We start from the raw sequence: 19,587 nt of genomic DNA on the forward strand, positions 1-19,587 counted from the left end.
CGTTGCATGACACGATGGCACGTGCAGTGCAAAGTGTGCAAAGGGTGAAGAAGTGAAGTTGCTCAAAGCAACATGAGCAAGCACTGCCAGAAATACATCGAATCCATTATGTTCAATTATGAATTAACTTTTGGTCATTGCGCATTCAGAAACCTTTTACTGTTGCCAAATTTGTCACAGTCCCCACATTCAGTGTCATATCCCCATATAGGGTCGCTACCCACAGTGTAAGAAGCTCTGCATTTTGTTAACTAAAAGAAATATCCTTTAGTTTATGAAGAGATAATCAAGAGAGATGACTCTTTTGTTTATGATGGACCTGACCAAAAGACAGAACCCTTTTATGCCCTGGAAGATAGTTCATCTCCAAGGATAAGCCTCTAGCATTAACATCACTATTTTTCTGTTTGGCAAATCAAAACACCTTACACTAGGTATTTTTTTTTTACTCTGCTGTGGAATATTGGTTTGGTTTTATGATCACCATAAAGTGTAAGCTGGAGGTTCCTTGCAGCAGAGGGGATGAAATCTCCTGGTCTGAAACTCATTCAAAGCAGAAATGCTTTATATATAAAACATTATTACATAACACATAATAATATAATATATAACACTATCCATAAGTATATAGTATTTTATGTTATATATATAAGTACATAATTATATGTAGTATACCATATTATATATGTACATAATACTTATGTACTATATATTTTTATAAAATATATTTATATACTTTGAAATAAACAAACAAAAATAAACAAACAAACAAACGAACAAATAAATAAATAAATAATCAAAAGCGTGATGAAAGAAATATATGGGTAGTGAGACAGCACATATTTTGAAGTGGACCACACAAATAGAACTCAGAACTGAAGAACCATGTTCTTTGTTCTCAAGTACCTTGTAAACTTGTCTTACCAACTCAGTAGATGAGTCTCTATACCTGCTGTCTCTGCTACATACATTTTTATGTCAGCCAATCACCCTTTTTTCTATTTTATCAAGTCACCCTGGTGTGGAAGTAACTAAAAACTTGGGCGTTCCATCCATTTATTGAGAAGTGATAAGAACTTGGCATAGACTGGGTATGCTAAGTCTTAGGGGTGCCTCACAGCATCGTTGCTAAAATCCTTTCCCTTCTTGCTGTAGCATTGAGTTCTTGTGAATAAGATACAGTGCTATCCTTTGCTGAACAGTCTGGTTTCCACACCTCTGCCTCATGTTATGCCCTAATGATTTCTTTGTATGAGTTTAAATATACTGCAAGAAAGGTTTATTCCTATAAGAATTTACTGCCTCTTTGATTCTTTTTTGAAGTTTCTTTTATATCTGGAAAAGGCTAAAACTAACTGGATAACATCCTATTCTTTTTGGACTTACCCTGTAGAATTTTAAGCTATGGAATCATATTTATTCTTTCTCTGAAAACTTTGAAATTTGCTTTCCCAATCCTGAAAGCATGGATCATACTTTGCTCAGTTTTCCCCTTTATTCTGGTCAAGGCCTGACAGAAATCAGTTCACTAACCCAAGTTCAGAATTGCTATGAAATGGGACCATATGACATATGTAATCAAGCAATCAATAAACATTTATTAAGCACCTATTATGTACCAGGCACTATGCTAAAGCCAGCCCCTGCTCTCAAGGAGGTTATGATCTAATAGGGGAGAAGACATGCAAACAAATATATGCAAAATAAGCAATGGACAAGATAAATAGGAAATAACAGGGAGAAGACACTGGAATTAAGAGGGGTTGGGGAAGGCTTTCTGTAGAAAGTGGCATTTTAGTTGGGACTTAAAGGAAGTCAGGGAGGTCACTAGTCAGGGTGGAGGAGGGAGAGTGTTCCAGACATGGGGGCAGCCAAAGAAAATTCCCCCAAAAATAGTGTGTCTTATTTATGGAAAAGCAAGGAGGCCAAGGGGTCACTCGATGGGAGAGTACACGTTGGAGAATAAAGTATGAGACTTGAAGGAAGGAGGGGACTAGGTTTTGAAGGACTTTGAACGACAAATAGAAGGTTTTGTATTTGAACGTGGAGGCGATAGGGAGCCATTGGAGTTTATTGAATAAGGGACTGACACAATCCAACCTGAGCTTTAGAAAAATCACTTTAGTGGCTAAATGGAGAATGGATTGGAGCTGGGGGAGACTTAAAGCAGGCAGACCTACGAGCAGGCTATTGCAATAATGAAGGCATAAGGGGAAAAAAAATCAAGGCATGAGGTAATGTAGGCCTGCACTAGATTCTTCAAAAAGACTAACCAAATTGTGTAAATTGGTTTATGTAGGACCTTTCTTCTTTTTTTTCTTGTTGACCACTTTGGAATATATGTTTCACAGTGAGATCTTTGGGTCCAGGGATACGTACATTTTAATTTCTCTCTGTCTCTTTCTTCTCTTTCTCTATCATTCTCTGTCTCTATCTCTCTCAATTTTAAGTAGTTTTCCAGAAAGGCTGTACTAGTAAACAGCTCCAACAGTGCACTAACGTTACTGTCTTCTGGAAATTCTAACTCCTCTAACTCCTCTAACATTCTTTCTTTTTTCATTAAAATTCAATTTTATTTTCAGTTCCAAATTTACTCCTTCCCCCTTACCTTCCTTGAGAAGGCAAGAAAATAAAACTACTTACAAATATTTTTTATATAACAAAATAAATTTCACCATTAGATATAACATACATTATTTCCATCTTTCATCAATATTGCCAGTTTTCTGGGAATGAGGTGAAATCTCAGATGTTTTAATTTCATTAGTCTTATTATCAGTGATTTGGAATAATCTTCCATATGGTTGTTAATTATTTGTAATCTTTCTTTTGAGAACTGTTTATTAATACTGTTGCACAAATTTTCTTTGGGTCCTGAATAACTATTATCAATAAATAAGCCAATACAGGATAAGGACACAGGAAAACTGGCTTATTTGCTTGAGTGGGACTCATTTCATCTGTAGATAATGGGTGTGTGTGTCTGATACTTTGATAGAAGAAGAAAAGGCACTTGTTACAACAAAAGAGAATACTTATCACACAAATAAAGGAAAGAATGTGTCTTTTTTGCACAGTCATTTACACTACACCAATGGAAGCTGTACCTTCTTTACTCAGTGTTTAATAAACCTACTATGTGCTTTATCTGATAGAATAAAAAGAAGGGGACAACTTCTTTGGCCCATCAGCCTCTGAGTTTTCTTGTGTAGTCATAAAACTTGAATGGGCTGAAGGGAGATATTAAAAGAGAAGTTTGCTTTAAGCTTTCCCTGAGATAAGTGTCTGAGGCATCACATAGTTAAAATAAGGATAAATACAGGATAGAATGGAGTTAATTACTTCACCTACTGTGTGCCGGGCACTATACTTAGTACTATGGACACCAAGAGAGGCAAAAAACAGTCCCGGCCTTCAAGGATCTCACAATCTAATGAGGAAGACAATAAGCAAAAAAAAAAAAGGTAAAATTAAAAACAAATATATACAAACACACACATATATGTATATATATACACATACATACAAACATGCATATACATATATACATACATACATGTATACATACACACATACATATATGTGTGTGTATACACAAACACACACACATATAGGATAAATAGGAAATAATTAAAAGAAGGAAGGCACTAGAAATAAGAGGGGTTGGGAAAGGCTGCCTGTAGAAGATGGGATTTTAAATTGCAAACTTGAAGGAAACCAGGGAAGCTAGTGGCTTTCTTCCAGGCATGGAGGATAGCCAGAGAAAATGCCCAGAGCTGAGAGATGGAGTATCGTGTTCAAGGAACAGCCAGGAGGCCAGCGTCACTGGTTCAAAGAGGATGTGGCAGGCACTGAGGTATGAGAAGATTGGAAAGATTGGGAGGGAGGGATGTAAGGAAGTGTTGATTTTTAATTACTTAAAAAACCAAACAGAGGATTTTGTATCTGATTCTGAAAGTGATAGGGAGCCACCAGAGTTTTTGAGTAGGAGGGTAACAATGGTTGGAGCTATACTTTAGGAAAATCACTTTGGTAGCTTAATGAAAGATGAATTGAAGATGAGGGGAAATGAGACAGGCAGACCCCACCAGCAGACTATTGCAGTAGTCCATTGGGGGTGGGGGAGTGGGATAGTGAGAAGTTGAGGATGACACTTAGGTTGGGTTCATGAGGAATTGGGAGGATGGTGTTTCCTTGGAAAGTAATAGTGGGGGTGGGCATGAGGATTCTGGGGGAAAATAATGAGTTCAATTTCTGAATTGAAAGGAGTCTTAGAGGTCTTCCAGTTCGATACTCTCATTTTATAGATGAAGGAATTGAGGTCCAGAGGAGGTAATTTACTTTACAAAATCATACATCAGATAAGTGAGGTGAGAATTAAGTCTTAATCATCTGACTCCAAATTCAGTGTATTTTCCACATTGCTGGTCTAAATCTTTTTTTTTCCCCCATGCTACATTAAAGTTTTCCAATAGTTCTTGTTACGTAGAGAATTCCTCCCTAAAGTCATTGATGCTCTTAGGGTTATTGAACATAGGGGTTATTGAATTTGATTGGTTCTGATTCTTATTTGTCTAGTCTATTCCACTGAGTGACTTTTTTTTTAAACTAGTATCAAATAGTTGTGATGATTACTACTTTATGATATAATTTGAAGCCTGGAACTGATCTTCCTCCTTTATTCTTACTTTTACAAAATTACTTCCCTTGAGATATTCTACCTTTTGTTGATCCAAAGGAATTTTGTTATTATTTTCTGGGGCTCCATGAAGTAATCCATTTGTAGTTTGATTGGTATAGCACTAAATCTATGAAATAGTTTAGGTGGATTTATAATTTTTTAGTAATTTTGGTATGGTCTAACTATGATTAATAAATATTTCTTCAATGATTTAAGCAAGGTCATTCTTTATGTCTCTAAAGCAAAGAAAGGGTTTACAAACTAAACTATGGCCAAGGGCCAAATCCCGCCTTATGACTGTTTTTGTAAGGTCCAAGAGCTAAGAATGTTCTTTATACTTTTGAGTAAAATAAAAATTTTATTTAAAAATGTAAAAACTCATTTTTAGTTTACCATTCAAAATGGCTGATGTGCTAAATTTGGCATAGGATGATAGTTTGCAGTCCTCTGCTTTAAAGAGTGTTATTGTTTTTTATATGTTTTAAGTAAGTCTTGGTAGATTGACTTTCAGATATCTCATGTATTTCATAGTTATTTTGAGTGAGAGATCCCATCCTATTATTTCTTCCTGGTTTTTGTTAAGGTTAGTTTGAAATGCTGATGGTTGTTGTGGATTTATTTTCTATCTTGCTACTCTACTAAAATTACTGTTCAAATTTATTTCCTTACTGATCCTCTGGCATTCTCTAGTATGCCATTATTATCTTTTAGAAAAAAGGATAATTTTGTCTCCTCTTTGCCAATATTCTTGCCTTTAATTTCTTTTGTCTATTGCTGTTGCTGATATTTCTATGTCAAAGAATAGTGGAGGGCGCTCGTCTTTACTTTACCTTGTATTATTGGAAACACATAGTGTTTTCCCATTTTAAATTATGCTAGCTTTTAGTTTTAGAGACATACTCTTATCATATTAAAACAGAGCCTTCCCATGCCTCCTCCAAAATAAGTGTTATATTTATGTTAAAGGCTTTTTAGTAATCTTATCACTATTATGTGGATTTGTTTATTTTTATTGTGATATGATTTTTTATATTAATTGGTTTCTTCATTTATAGATTCTGTGCTCTTCAATTCATTCAGTATGCCTCTCCCAACAAATTATACTTCTTAAAATAGCACATTATCATGCTATTACTGGCTCCAAAATCCTCAATGGCTCCTTGTTGCCTTCAAATAAAGTTTAAATTCCTTATCTTGATATTTAAAACTCTCTAAAATCTGACCTACCTTTCCTTTCTAGTCTTACTTCTTGCTGTTGTCATATATATTACATATATATTTATTTATATATATTTATATATGTATGTATCTATATGTATATCTGTATATATCTATATCTATCTGTGTGTATACATATATATATGTATATGTATACACACACACACATATATGTATACACACACACACCCTTTGCCCCCCAGACACTTTTTCTTTTTCATTCTCCTCTCTTGGAATTTCCTCCAACCTCTTTTCTGGCTTATTCATCTTCCTCAACCAAAGTTGCCCCATCTCCATAAAATATTTCCTTATTATTAAAGTGACTATTGTTAGTTATGCCTTTGGAATTTATATAGCACTTATTGTTTGTGCCAGTCACAGAATCCTATAATCTTAGAGTTTGATGAGAACTTAGAGTTTCATAAGACCTTCTAGTTAAACTATATATCTTTGACAAGGTTTTTTTTTAAAAAATAAACTTTTATTTTATTCAATCAGTCAAAGTCTGCCATCTCTTTCTCCCCTCTCCCAACTTTTTCAGTTGGGAAGAGAAACAAAGCTCTTGTAATAAATATGTAGAACCAAACCAAACAAATTCCCACATTGGCCACATTAAAAAAAAACAACAACTCGATCTTTGCCGAATTCATCTCCTCTCTATGTTTCATCATAAATCCTAAGGATTTGTGTTTGGTAATTGTGTTTATAAGAGTTCTCAAGTCTTTCAGAGTTGTTTTTGCAATATTGTTATATAAATCATTCTCTTGGTTCTGCTCATTTCATTCTGCATCAGTTAATACAAGTTTTCCCAAGTCTCTCTGAAACTCTCCTCTTCATCATTTCTTACTGTGCAATAGTATTCTATCACATTCATATACCATAACTCGTTCATCTTTTCTCCAATTGATGGGCATCTCCTCAGTTTGCAATTCTTTGGCACCACAAAAAGAGCTGCTACAAATATTAGTCCTATTCCTCCTTTACTCTCTTTGAGGTACCCAAAGGCATTAATCTTGACATATGGTTGTCTAGTCTTTGCTTGAAAACTAAAAAAGGCTTATTCTATTTTAAAATAGCTGTAATAAAATGTTTTGTTATACTTATAACATTTCTCTAATCTATGAGTCTAGTAGTCCTTTGAAAAATGAAATTATTTTAGTTTGGCAAGCCTTTTATAAGTGAGCCTATGATGACTCCTACTGATCATTCCTTCTTCATCTAAGTACTCACCAACCAACTATCCATTTATTTTTAATTTTTCTTGGATATATGTTAAGCTCACTGGTCTACCATTTCTAGTGCCCATCTTTCCCTACTCTCTTAAAATGGGGGAAATGTTTGCTTTCCTCCAGTTTTTTGGTACCTTTCCTATTCCCTACAATTTCTCAAAGCTTGCATATATCCAGATGTTATGGTTAATCACCTAGCTCAACTTATGCAGGCATATGGAACATCTAATTTCCCTTTATCTCAACAATTTATGTGGATTTGGTTGGTGACACTTGACCTACTTTTCAGTCAGTTTTCTAGCCAGTCATTATTTCCAACCCTCCTCAAAGTCCCAGCCTATAAAATCCTCCTTTCAAATAACAAGTCTGAAGTATATTTTTACTGGCACTTCAAAGCCACGCTGACACCTAGGGAGTATTAAAAAAAAACTGGGGAAGCATTGTGGGTTGTTTCAGGCTTAGGGACAACATTGAAGGGGACACAAGCAACAGGTACTGGGTTTTGCAAGGAATTGAGGGGAATTGTGGGAAAATGGGAATGGTCACATTCAAAGTAGCCCTGAACCAAAGGTATCCTAGCAGGCTAACATAGTTCTTAAGATTTAGTCATCTCATCTCTGAACATTTTATGGAAGGTTTCCTGGATTTAATTAAATATAATTTTTCAAATTCTGCTGGAGGCAAGATTAGTTGTTCTCCAAGTACTTGAATAGTGTTCTCTTTAAAAAGTCTCATGTTTTGGAGAAAATGGTTCAAAGCGTTTGAAAGCACCCAAAGTAATACTTTTATTAATTTACTAATTATTCCTGGGCTATTTCTATAGCTGAAACTCTCATAGTTTTTTTTTTAATGTTTACAAAGCAATTCACATATGCTGATTTAAGTAATATTCAGAAAATGATCCTTGGAGGCAATTAATTATTATTTTCAACTTATGATGAGGAAACTGAGGCTCAGAAAGGTTATGTGAATTGTTTATAGTTACACAACTAGTAAGTGTTGGAAGCAGGATTTGAATGTAGGTCCCTCCTGGACTGAAAGTCAAGTTATATTTGTCATCTCAAGGTATGTTTGAGGATGTATAACTTAAAGATTGAAGAGAGTGTTATCAGTGCTTCATTATCTTGCGATAAGTACTTGTTACAATTCAAAGAATTCAGCTATAAAATATGTAGGAGATAGAGGTTTGAGACTAAAGGGCAAGTTTAGCAGAGGACAGAAAGTGATAAGGAAAAAGAGAGGGATGTGCTTAAAGGAATCTATGCAGATGAACATCTGCAGACTAAAATTTTTAAAAGATACACAAGAGATGGAAATGAGGGCAATAAACTGTAGACATATAGGAAAGAGAAGCAAGGTGCTATAAGTATAATCAGGAAGGCTCAAACTAGTATGAACTGAGGCATGTGATAAGTCTGAAAAACTTTTTTTTTAAAGGCTTTTAAAGTTCTGGTCAGGGTAAGAGAAAGATTTGCAAACGGATAGGGCCTCTGCATAGGAGTGTATGGGAAGATAACAGATCCAGGGCTCTAGCAGAAGTCTTTAACTATTTATTTTTTTCCCAAAGAGAATCTCATCTTCTGGATGGGAATTTTGGGACAAAAAATAGTTAAGGGGAATTGATTATGCAAATTTCATTGACAATTGTCAAACACAATACACATAGCACTTTGAATGGAAGAAATTGGGTAAAAAGTGAGAGTTGCATTATCTTTATTCTCAACTTTATTTCTGGCTTCTCAGATAAGCTAAGGCATGGGCTCTGAGGTTCCTTTTTCTCCAGGGAGTTAAATGTTTTCTGAGTATCAATTTAGTTAAACAGCTTAATATCAAATTAATAGATGCAAGGCACTCTGACGAGTGTTAGAGATATAAAGATAAAAGTGAAACAGTAAATGCTCTCAAGGAGTTTAAACTGTACTTAAATGTATACGTATATATATGTGTATACATACATATGTATAATTTATCATAGTTCTAAATGGATAATGTAGTTAGTTATATATGCTTATCACAGTCAACCATACATTTTATTAATTGGTTATGTCTGACCTAATTCCTATTTTACTTGGATGGAGGTGGCCTTGACTATAAGCATTCTGACTATTCTTCAAAAGTGTAATTCTAAGCAATTTGTATCAAAATTAAGTGTAGCCTATTTCATAATGTAGAAAGTAAAGGACATGTCATCTGGATTTGTTTTTAACCCAGTGTGCCTAACTATGCTTACTATGAAATATTATTTAATAAGGTGAGGAGGAAGAGAAGGATTTTTCTCTTATCATTTTCTCTTTATATATCTTTCACTCCTACCTATTTCTAAACTAACTGAAACTTCTGCGTCATTTTTTGATGATAGGTAGAACAGACCAAAGACACTGTTGATCAATTAAAACATTATTTGCACATAGCAGTCACAGTAAATACTCAATGAATTAAATTGACCAAGTTTCCACTAGTCAAATCTTCAAAACCATAAACTGAGACAGTCTAGAAAATATAGGGGAGAAAACTATCCTCCTAATTGTCTCAGTTGCCTGTTTTTCTTTGGTTTCAGAAATATGTTTACTATAACAGGTAGTATGAAGGAATAGGAAGAGAAAGCTGCTATGCTCCCAGTCATTTAAACACTGTATTATGACATATAAAAGAATATGTATTAGTAGGAATTGAAGTAGACAGAACACCCTGCCTGAAGTGAGGAAGACTGAGTTCAGACCTGATTTCAGACACAAGCTGTGTGACCCTGGGCAAGTCACTTAACCCTTTTGCCTTTGTCGTGAGTTGGGTTGTTATGAGGATTAAATGAGATGATAGTTGCAAAGCACATAGTAAGTGCTATATAAATGTTAGCTATTATTATTAGTAATTATGGTTACATGTACTATATAGCCTATGCACTGCACTGCTAAAAGGGCATAATACTTAACTTGTATTTATGTTTCTGCCAAATCTCAAAGTTTATAAATGTTTGTACTATTTCAATATAATCCTAGTTTAATACTTTCCATGTTTCTTTTAAAAAATGTTTTAATTTAAAGAAGTTAAGCTCAGTTTTGTAACCAACTGATCTCCTTAGGGGAAAAATGATAATTTAGTCTTCCTCTGCTGTCCTACTTGTTTACATTTTGTTTTTCTTTTGCTATACTAAGCAAAACCAAGCAGATCACTTTACTCAGTACAGACAGAACTAGTTCTCCTATTTAACATAACGATGGTAGGGTGTTGTGTTCCAAGAAGTTTAGTTCCCACACTCAAGCCTACTGTACCAGAACACTACTGATGAAAGACTATAATTAGAGGATCAGAGATCTGGGCCTGGAAAGCCATCTTCTGGTCCAACTCCGTCATTTGACAGATGAAGAAACTGAGGCCTAGGGACGGGAAATGATTTGCCCAGATGATTTTTTTTTTCTTTAATGACAACAGCCCTCTTTTTAAGACAGCGTTAGGAACCACAAGCAGCGCTGAACTCCATTTGGATGCAACATGCCACCCTACTGGGTTTGTGCAGCAGTCCACAGTCCTCCTAGGTTCCCTACAGTGGACAGATCCCCTGGGGTCAGTGTATCCTCCCCTAGGGTGCGGTCTAGCGGGGCCCCAAAGCTCGGTCCTCTTTCCACAACCTATGGAATCGTCCAAGGCCGCAAGTGCATGTAGGACCGGAACGACCCGAACGAGCACGCGCTCCCAGTTCCGCCTGGGCCCCCGCGCCGGGGCTGTCACGTGTCCCGAGGTGTTGCTGGGGGACAATAAAGGGGGCTCCGGGAAGCGTGCGCGAGGCTGTGGTGCGTGCGCAAGGAGCGAGTCGCGTGCGCGAAGGCCGAGGGAGAGAGGGACTGAGGAACAGATGGACTGACCCAGCTGGGGTCGGAGCCGCCGTCCCCGACCACGTGAGCCCTGGCGCCCGAGCCTGGGGAGACCTCCCTCTGAGAGTAAGGGGAGTGAGAGCAGGCTGACCGCCTTCCAGAGGGGGGCGGGGGCGGGGAGGGGGCAAGGGGCAGGGAGGCGTCCGTCGGTCCGTCCGTCCCCCGTGACGCCCCCTTCCCCTCCTCCACCCCTGCTCTTTGTTCAGCCTCCGGCCTCCGCCTAGCTCTCGGCGTCCGCCCCGGGGGGCTGTCTCCAGTCCGCGCCCCCGATCCCCGCGATCGTTCTCCGGCCGCCCCTTGGCGTTGGGCTTGGCACCTGCGCCCAGCCGCGCCGCGGGAAGTTAGTTGCCCAAAGTAGCCAGCGGTTAGTATTTGTTGCGGCTCCCGGCGGGATCTAAGGACGGGCGTGTGTTTGTTGTTGTGTGCAGGGGGCGGGGGGGGGGGCTGCCCCCACTTTCAGCTTCTCGGTCGAAAGATCGAAGCTTCGCTCAGCGGAGTCAGGAGCTAGTCATGTGACCAGTTTCACTTCGGACCCAGGAATCGGTCCAGCTGGGAGCGGAGTGTTCGTGCGGATTCAAGGGGGGTGGTAGGGGGGACCCGGGGGACCGTGGAGACGGGCAGCAGCGCAGCCCACGTGAAGTCGGCTTCGGGAATTGTTTCTGTACCTGGGCACTAGAGGTAATGTGTTTAAAGCAGTCTGACGTGAAGGATTAGAAGGAACCTTTTAACGTGTTTTGACTAGCTACACCACTTTGCCTGCAACTGGCTTTTTTTCTTTTTTCTTTTTTGAACCGGACCTTGATAATGAGTTTGAGCTGTTAGCAATACAACTTGTAAATTTAAACCCGTACTTTGGAATGTTGTAATGAATTTACTAGGCTTTTGCAATTGATGGTTTCAAGCCTGTCTCACTTAAAAAGTGTCACTTAGAGCAACCATGAATTTGTAATTTTTTTTTCTGTGTATATTCCATTCTTTAGCTTCTGCATTATTGTTAATTAGTGAGTTCTGTTGGAGAGGAAAAAGCGTTATTGTCCTTACTGAAGATTTGGAAAATACTTTTTGCTTAAGAAGTATTTTGTAATAAATATGAGAAGGCTGGGCTCAGAGTAAAGAAGGTATGGATTCAAATCCCACCTTTGACACTAATCATGTCACCCTGAGCAATTTTTTTCATCTCTTCAGATTTGTTTACTCATCTGTGAAATGAAACTAGTAATTCCTGTAGTATGTACCTTTAAATAGGTTGTTTTGAGGCTCAAATGAGAAAATCTAGGGGAAGTGCCTTGTAGATGCCTGCTATTATTAGTCTTTCGGATTACTCTTTCTAATACTGTTGTAGGTATTACAACCAGCATTTTAGCTAGAAATTCCAGGTTCTTATATCAGAACTTCAGAAAGCTTTCCCCTTTGCTAATTAAAAAGGTAAGGGATATGCAGTTTCCTCCCTGTGGTAACTACTTAAGTAGTACTTAAATCTGTAGAAAGAAGGGAGGGAAGTTGGTAATAGCCTTCTCTCGTTTTTCTTTCCCTGGTGCAGATCAGAACTGTCAAAGTAATGGATGTCCACAACTAAATTTCGGCTTGTTACCTGGTAACTCCTACAAGTTTAGTGGATTTAGTTAAAGTAAATGTTGGCTATGAATGCATTTTTTGTGGAGTCTTGAGGTCTCTGATAACACTGTAAACAACTTGTTGAATTAGCAAAACCTTGTAGTAGTGTGGGAAGCTGTGATGCCTGTTAGCTGATGTGACTCCTTCAGCTGACATTTTCCTTTTCCTTCCTCTTTCCTTTCCCTCAGCTTGGATATCTCTGAAGAATTGCAGCTTGAAAGTTTGTAAAATAAAACAAAACAACAAAAAATGCCCAGAACAAATGAACTACATTACTTTAGTATGATTGCTTTAAAAAAGTAAAACCAGACCCTATTTTAAGTAGTTAATGCTACTTAAATCCTCTACTGTTTTTAATTCATTTTTTTCTCTCAAATATATTTGTTTTGAGGTGCCACAAACAATAAAACTAGTATTTTTTTTGTGATTTCACATGTTGAAACTCTGCTGTGGCTGAGAATTCTGATCTATGAGAACCATGTTCTTCTAGGTGTATTTTGCAGGAAATTTAGTTTATGAAAATTCAATTATATGGAAATGGAAATCAGTGATAAAATAGTTTTACTGTATAATTCACTTAAAATATTGAGCAAAGGGGCAGCTAGGTGGCACAGCAGATAGAGCTCCAGCCTTGGAGTCAGGAGGACCTGAGTTTAAATACAGCCTCAGACACTTACACTTACTAGCCATGTGACCCTGGGCAAGTCACTTAACCCCGATGGCCTAAGCAAAAAAAAAAAAAAAAGATTGAGCAAAATACACTTGCTTGAGGAGGTCATACCAGGAGAAGTGCTATAAAATATTTGAGAAAGAAAAGATCTCTTATTTAGGGGAACCAGGAAAAGTTTTGTGGAGACAACTGATCTGAGCTTTGAAAGAAAGGGTCAGTAATTAACAGTTCTGTCAGAACAGAGGGAAAAGGAAAGAAGTTGTAGTTGTATCCATTCTTTTACTTATTGACTTAGGAAAGCTGTTACTCCTCTTTGATGATCAGACAGCAGCTTTATAAAATTAATATTCATGAAAAACTATGATTCATTGTACATCTTGTACAATTTTATAAGAATTAAATTAAATATTCATTGTTTTTATAAAACTTTTCAATAAAGATGTAGTGATAAGTGCCTAAAGAACAAGTCTGTATTTTGAAGATATTCTAGATGACACTTTGCTCGTATTACAACAATATAGAATTATTTAATGTTATCAAGAATAATATAAATCAATTCTATCTTTTTCAGTGGTTTATAAACTGTAATTATAATTATGGCTTATATTCCTTACCATCTCATCACTAAAAGACAGATATGTATGTGTTTGTGTTTAAAAGGGTACAAAGGAGTATTCAAGGTCTATTCATGCAATACTAAGGATAAAGTTTAATTGAATTGAAAATTGATTAACATTTAAAATTTTCCTTATTTTGGTAAAGAGGCTAGTTTTTTTTTTTTATTTTTAATTTTAAAGTTTTTTTAATTTTTAATTTTAAAGTTCTGTCTGTTACTTGTTAGCTGATGACCCATCTTAGAAATAAGGGGTAGGATTGGGGGTAGGGGGAAGGCATGTTAAACCATAATTAGCCTTTCTACCCTAAATGCACACATGTACCTTACATTTGCCATAACAGCTGTTACTGTCCTTTAAGGACTGATTTCAGTTTCATAGAATTTGAAACCTCAATATTCCTTCATTTTTAGGTATGCATGTTTTTGCCAGGTTTCGTGACTTGTGGTCTATAGGCGAGGATAGGCCTAAAATTGCATATTTTAATTGTTTTGTATAAAACAAATGTTTTCTCTGTTTCAATCCTTGACTTTTTTGTCCTCCTGCCATTTACATCCTACCAATCCTCAACCGTGAGTCAGCCCTGCTGTCTGCCTTCTCTTCCATGCTCAGAACACTACTGGAGGATGTCACATAATGATGTTGACTCGATCTACTACAAATTCTGTGCTTTAACCTCAAGTGGGCCCCCACTCTTGCATGGTTATCTTGTATTTATTGTTGATTGATTGTCACATTCAAAGTTCCTTTTTTTTTTTTTTGGTTAGGCGGTTGCTGTTAAGTGACTTCCTAGCTCACACAGCTAGGAAGTGTCAAATGTTTGAGACCGGATTTGAGCTCAGGTCCTCCTGACTCTAAGGCTGGAGCTCTATCCACTGTGGCACCTAGCTGCCCCAGAAATTCTTTTTTCAAATGTTTTCTCTCCCTGAGTCTCCAGTGCCTCACTTATCACCTTCTTATTAGATCAGCTCACCTACTTTGCTGAGATAATTAAGAACCATCTGTTATAAACTGCCTCATCTCCCTTATTTCACACTTCAAAACACCTATACAACTTTGTCCATTCTATCCTGCTTTATTCCACTTGCCTTTTCAGAATAAACACATCTGCTGGTACCCCTGATGTCTGATTCAGGAACTTGTACTACTGATCATTCCTTTCTATTAATTCCTTCTTTACAAACATTAAAAGATCTTCCTCCTTCTTCAAAAACCTTTACTTTACCCTACAATGTGCTGAAGATATCTACCTATATAACTTTTGTTTTTCTCTTCAGAACTCCTAGAATTGTTTGATTTTGCTTTATCTACTTCTGTGCCAACCACTTCACAGTCTCTTAAAAGCAGGCTCTATTGAAATATGTTTCACTAAAATTATCAGTGATTTCTTAACTGCTATCTCCAGGGCTCTTTTCTTAGTACTTTTTCTCCGTGACCCATATATGGCTTTTAATATTTTTTGACCCTCCACTTCCATCCAGAATTCTCTCTTGGTTTCTCCAACATAGTTCTCTCATGTTCTTCTGCCTATTTGACCATGCTTCAGTTTCCTTTGTTGATAAGTCATCAATCTTCTGCCCCTTGACAGTAGGTGTTTATTAAGGTTCTGTTCTAGACTTTCTTATCTTCTCATTTTACCCCCTTGTTGGTAATCCTTTTAGCTTGTATGTTCAGTTATCATCTCTACACAAATGACTCCCAAGTCTGTATGTCTAGTTTTATCTCTCTTCTGAGCTCTATATATCATCTTTGCCTGGGTGTCCCATTGGCATTTCAAATCATATTCAAAATGGTACTTACGTCTTTCCCTTTAAACTTTCTTCTAGATTGTCCTTTTTATTCCTTCAGGGGAACCACTACTATCTTTCTACTTACTTATTCTGTAACCTGAGTTATCCTTAACTGTCTGGTGCCAGGTTAAGTCAGTTCTATCTCTTTGTACCATCTCTAGTATCTGTCACCTTCTCTCCGGTTTTCTTTCCTTTAAAACAGTCAATACCTTCATTTAGGCACCTTTCACCTCTTGCCTCCTACGGTAATAGCATACTAATTGTTACTTTTGCTTCCTGTCTCTCTGTACTCCAGTGGTTTTTTTCATGCAGGTTCTTCTGTATAGCTGAAGAGATAATCTTCAGGCTCTGGTTTGGACATGTCACTCCCCTGTTTAAAAGTTTTCAGTGGCTTTTATTAGGATAACACAATCTTCTCAGCCTGGTATTTTAAAGGCTATGGAGACAGAGTCAATATGGCAGAATGAGAGCGTTTTTGCCTAGCTATGCCAGTACACCTCCATAACAACCTAGAAAACATGCCAAGCCAAATTCAGATCAGGAAAGCCAAGAAAAACTCACAGTGAGTCATTTTTCTAGCTCAGGTCAGCTTAATAAGGCAAACAGATGTCTTTGTTCACTGGGATAGGAGCTGACCAGGAGCACAGTATGGCAGTAGTAGCAGCAGTTGGACCAGAAGCATTCCAGTGCCCACTTATGGTAAAGGAACAGAGACAACACCAGTACAGGAAGCACCAAGACAGAGAGAGATCCCAAGGGAACCCCTGAACTAGCACTGGGAGCAGGAACAGATGTCATGTGCCAACTCTGTCACCCACTGCCCAGTTCTGATCCAGGGCAGAGAAGTGTGGCTGCAATTGAGCTCAGGGCTCTAATAGAGTGCTGACCCTAAAACAAATTCCAGAAACTTCACTATGTGGCTTTAAGCTCAGGGGCTGAGTTCAAACCCTAGGCCCAGCACAAAAATTTGGTGGAAAAATCAGAGTAGAAAACAAGACCAAAGGGGAGCCAGCAGTTCATTTGCTCTGAACCTGCAGAACCTACTCTGAACCTCCCAGAGAGCAAATAGTGATTGGGTCTAACAGTCTACTGAAATTTAACCACGTATAAGCCAACAAATGCAAACCTGAGTCAGGAGCTTGCAGAGCTTAGATCGGGAGGGCAGTGAATAGACCTCTCCCTGGATCATACCACTTTGGAGATACTGAAAACTTGTAGGGCCCCATACAGAGCTGTGAAAGCAGCAGAAGCTCAGGCTGGATACCCTGACAGGACAGGGTGGGTCCCTCCTTTTCCTCCCCTCCCCTCCCCAGTGAGCAGAGCCTAATGCAGCATCAAGTTCAAAGTCAAGAAATAGTCTGGAAGAATGAGCAAACAGAAGAAGAACCTGATCATAAAGAACTACTGTGGTACAGGGAAGCTTAAGACACAAAACAGAAGACAATGACTTGAAAATATGTACAAGCAAAACTTCAGAGAATTAGGCAATTTAAACCTCATTATCAAGGAGGGAAGAATACTGATAAGCACAGTTGGGTACAGAGATTCATCTTATCCAATAGGAAAATAGGAGGGAAAATGGTTAAGAGGATGGAGGAGGAGATTAAGTGAGAGTGCCAAGAAACAAAACAGACGCTTAAAGAGGGGACAAGGTAAAAAAGAAATGAATAGAATAGAATGAAGGTAAATAGTTAGCAGTCTTAACTGAATGTAAATAGGATGAACTCATCCATAAAATGGAAGAGAGTATCAGAATGATTAGAAACCAAGAGTACAACAAAATATGTTGTTTACAAGAAACACACTTGAAACAAAAAGATACACTTAGAGTTAAAATAAGGGGCTGGAGCAGAATCTCTTATGTACTTCATGTGAAGTAAAAAAAGGCAGGGGTGGCAATTATGATCTTAGGGCAAAATCGAAAATAGGCCTAATTAAAAGAGACAAAGAAGGAAATTACATTTTACTAAAAGGTACCAAAAATGAATTGATATTAATACTAAACATGTGTGCACCAAATGGACAGCATCTAAATTCTTAAAGAAAAAGTTAAATGAATTATGGGAGGAAATAGGCAATAAAACTACAATATTTAGGAAACTCCATTTACTCCTCTCAGACCTAGATAAATCTAATCACAGAATTAACAAGTTAAGGAGATGAATAGAATTTTAGAAAAATTAGATATATCTCTAGAGTATACTGAATTGGAATAGAAAGGAGTATACTCTTTCAGCTGTGCGTAGAACTTTTACAAAAATTGGCCTTTTATGAAGACATAAAAATTTCAGAAATATACAGAAAAGTAGAAATGGTAAATGTATTTTATGACCATTATGCAATAAAAATTATATCTAATAACAGGCCTTTGAAGCATAGATTAAAATTTAATTGGACTTATCAATAACTTAATTCTAAAGAATTCAAAGAACAAATCATAGAAATGATTTTATTACATATAATGACAACAATGAGCAAACATACCAACATTTGTAGCATTTAACTAAAGCAGTACGTAAGGAAAAATATCTAAACTCTTACATCAATAAAAGAGAAACAGCAGATTATTGAATTGGGCATACAACTAAAAAATTCAAAAACTGAGAAATTAACCTCCCCCAATTAAACACCAAAATAGAAATCCCCAAAATCAAAGGGGAGATGAAAAAAACTGAAACTAAAACAAAAACATTGGACTAATAAGTAAACCAGGAGCTGTTTAAAAAAAATAAAATCAAGTACTATATCAGAGTTGGGGAGGGAGAGGGAGAAAAATTTAAAACTCGAAAGCATATGGAAGTGATTGTTGATGAATCAAAATAAATTAATTAAAAAAACAAGTAGATAGGCCATTGGCTATTTTGTTTAAAATAAAAAAGAAAACTAAATTACCAGTATCAAAAATGAAAAAATGTGAATTCACAACCAGTGAATAGGAAGTAAAAGCAATTATTAGGAACTGTTTTACTCAATTGTATGGCAGTTAAACTGACAATCTTAGTGAAATGGATGAATATTTACAAAAATATAATTTGCCTGTGTTATCAGGAAAGAAAAGAGAATACTTAAATAACCCTTATCTTAGCAAAAGAAAATGAACAAGCCATAATTGGACTTCTAGAATAAATGAACAAAACAGTACAGCCAGAGTTATAGGAAAAGCAATAAACTGGGAAGAAATTTTTGTGTCACATTTCTTCGATAAATGAAGAAATAAAGTGTCAGAAATTGAGTCAAATTTATAAGAAAAAGAGCCATTTCCCAAATGACCAATGATCAAACAGGCAGTTTTCAGAGGAAGAAATGGCTATCAGTAGAAGTATGACAAAATGTATAAATCACCGGTAATGAGAGAATTGCAGTTGAAATAACTCAGATGTATAATCTTACATCCATCAAATAAGCTGACAAAAATGGAAAATGGCAAATGCTGGAGGAGATGTGGGAAATTAGGTATACTAATGCACGATTGGTAGAGCTGTGAACTAGCCCAACCATTCTAGAAAGCAGTTTGGAACTACACCCAAAAAGCTATTAACCCAGACATTCCCTTTGACCAGTGGTATTGCTACTTGGGCCATGCCCCAAAGAGATGGAAGAGGGAAAGGGCCTATGTGTACAGAAATATTTATAGCTCTTTTTTTTTTATAATGACAAAGAATTGGAAACTGAGGGGGTGCCCATCAATTGTGAAATTGCTGAGCAAGTCAACACATATGAATGTGTTGGAATACTGTTACTCTGTGAGAAATGATAAAGGGAATGATTTCAGAAAAGCTTACTGAGACATATATTAATTGAGCCAAAACAAAGTGAGCAGAACTAGAACAGTTTATATAGTAAGAAAAATATTGTAAAGATAATCAAATCTGAAAGATGGAGTAAGTATTCAACCCGATTAT

At 36.9% G+C, this 19,587-nt stretch overlaps 1 protein-coding gene across 3 annotated transcripts in view; it reads left to right on the forward strand.

The window, feature by feature from the left end:
• The first annotated feature begins 11,125 nt into the window (after positions 1-11,125).
• Positions 11,126-19,587, forward strand: part of OSBPL1A (oxysterol binding protein like 1A) — a 286,161-nt gene continuing 277,699 nt past the window's right edge. Inside the window, exon 1 of one of the 3 annotated variants that reach the window (XM_078153459.1) lies at positions 11,126-11,361. The gene's annotated coding sequence lies outside the window, so the exon portion shown is untranslated. Of the gene's footprint in view, positions 11,362-11,577; positions 11,676-19,587 lie in introns of those variants that run through there. The other 2 variants (XM_020968688.2, XM_078153458.1) reach the window with 2 other exon arrangements.

This window comes from Phascolarctos cinereus, unplaced genomic scaffold (genome assembly GCF_003287225.1).
Source record: "Phascolarctos cinereus isolate Bilbo 61053 unplaced genomic scaffold, phaCin_HiC Scaffold_4;HRSCAF=312, whole genome shotgun sequence".
NCBI classification, from domain to species: Eukaryota; Metazoa; Chordata; class Mammalia; order Diprotodontia; family Phascolarctidae; genus Phascolarctos; species Phascolarctos cinereus.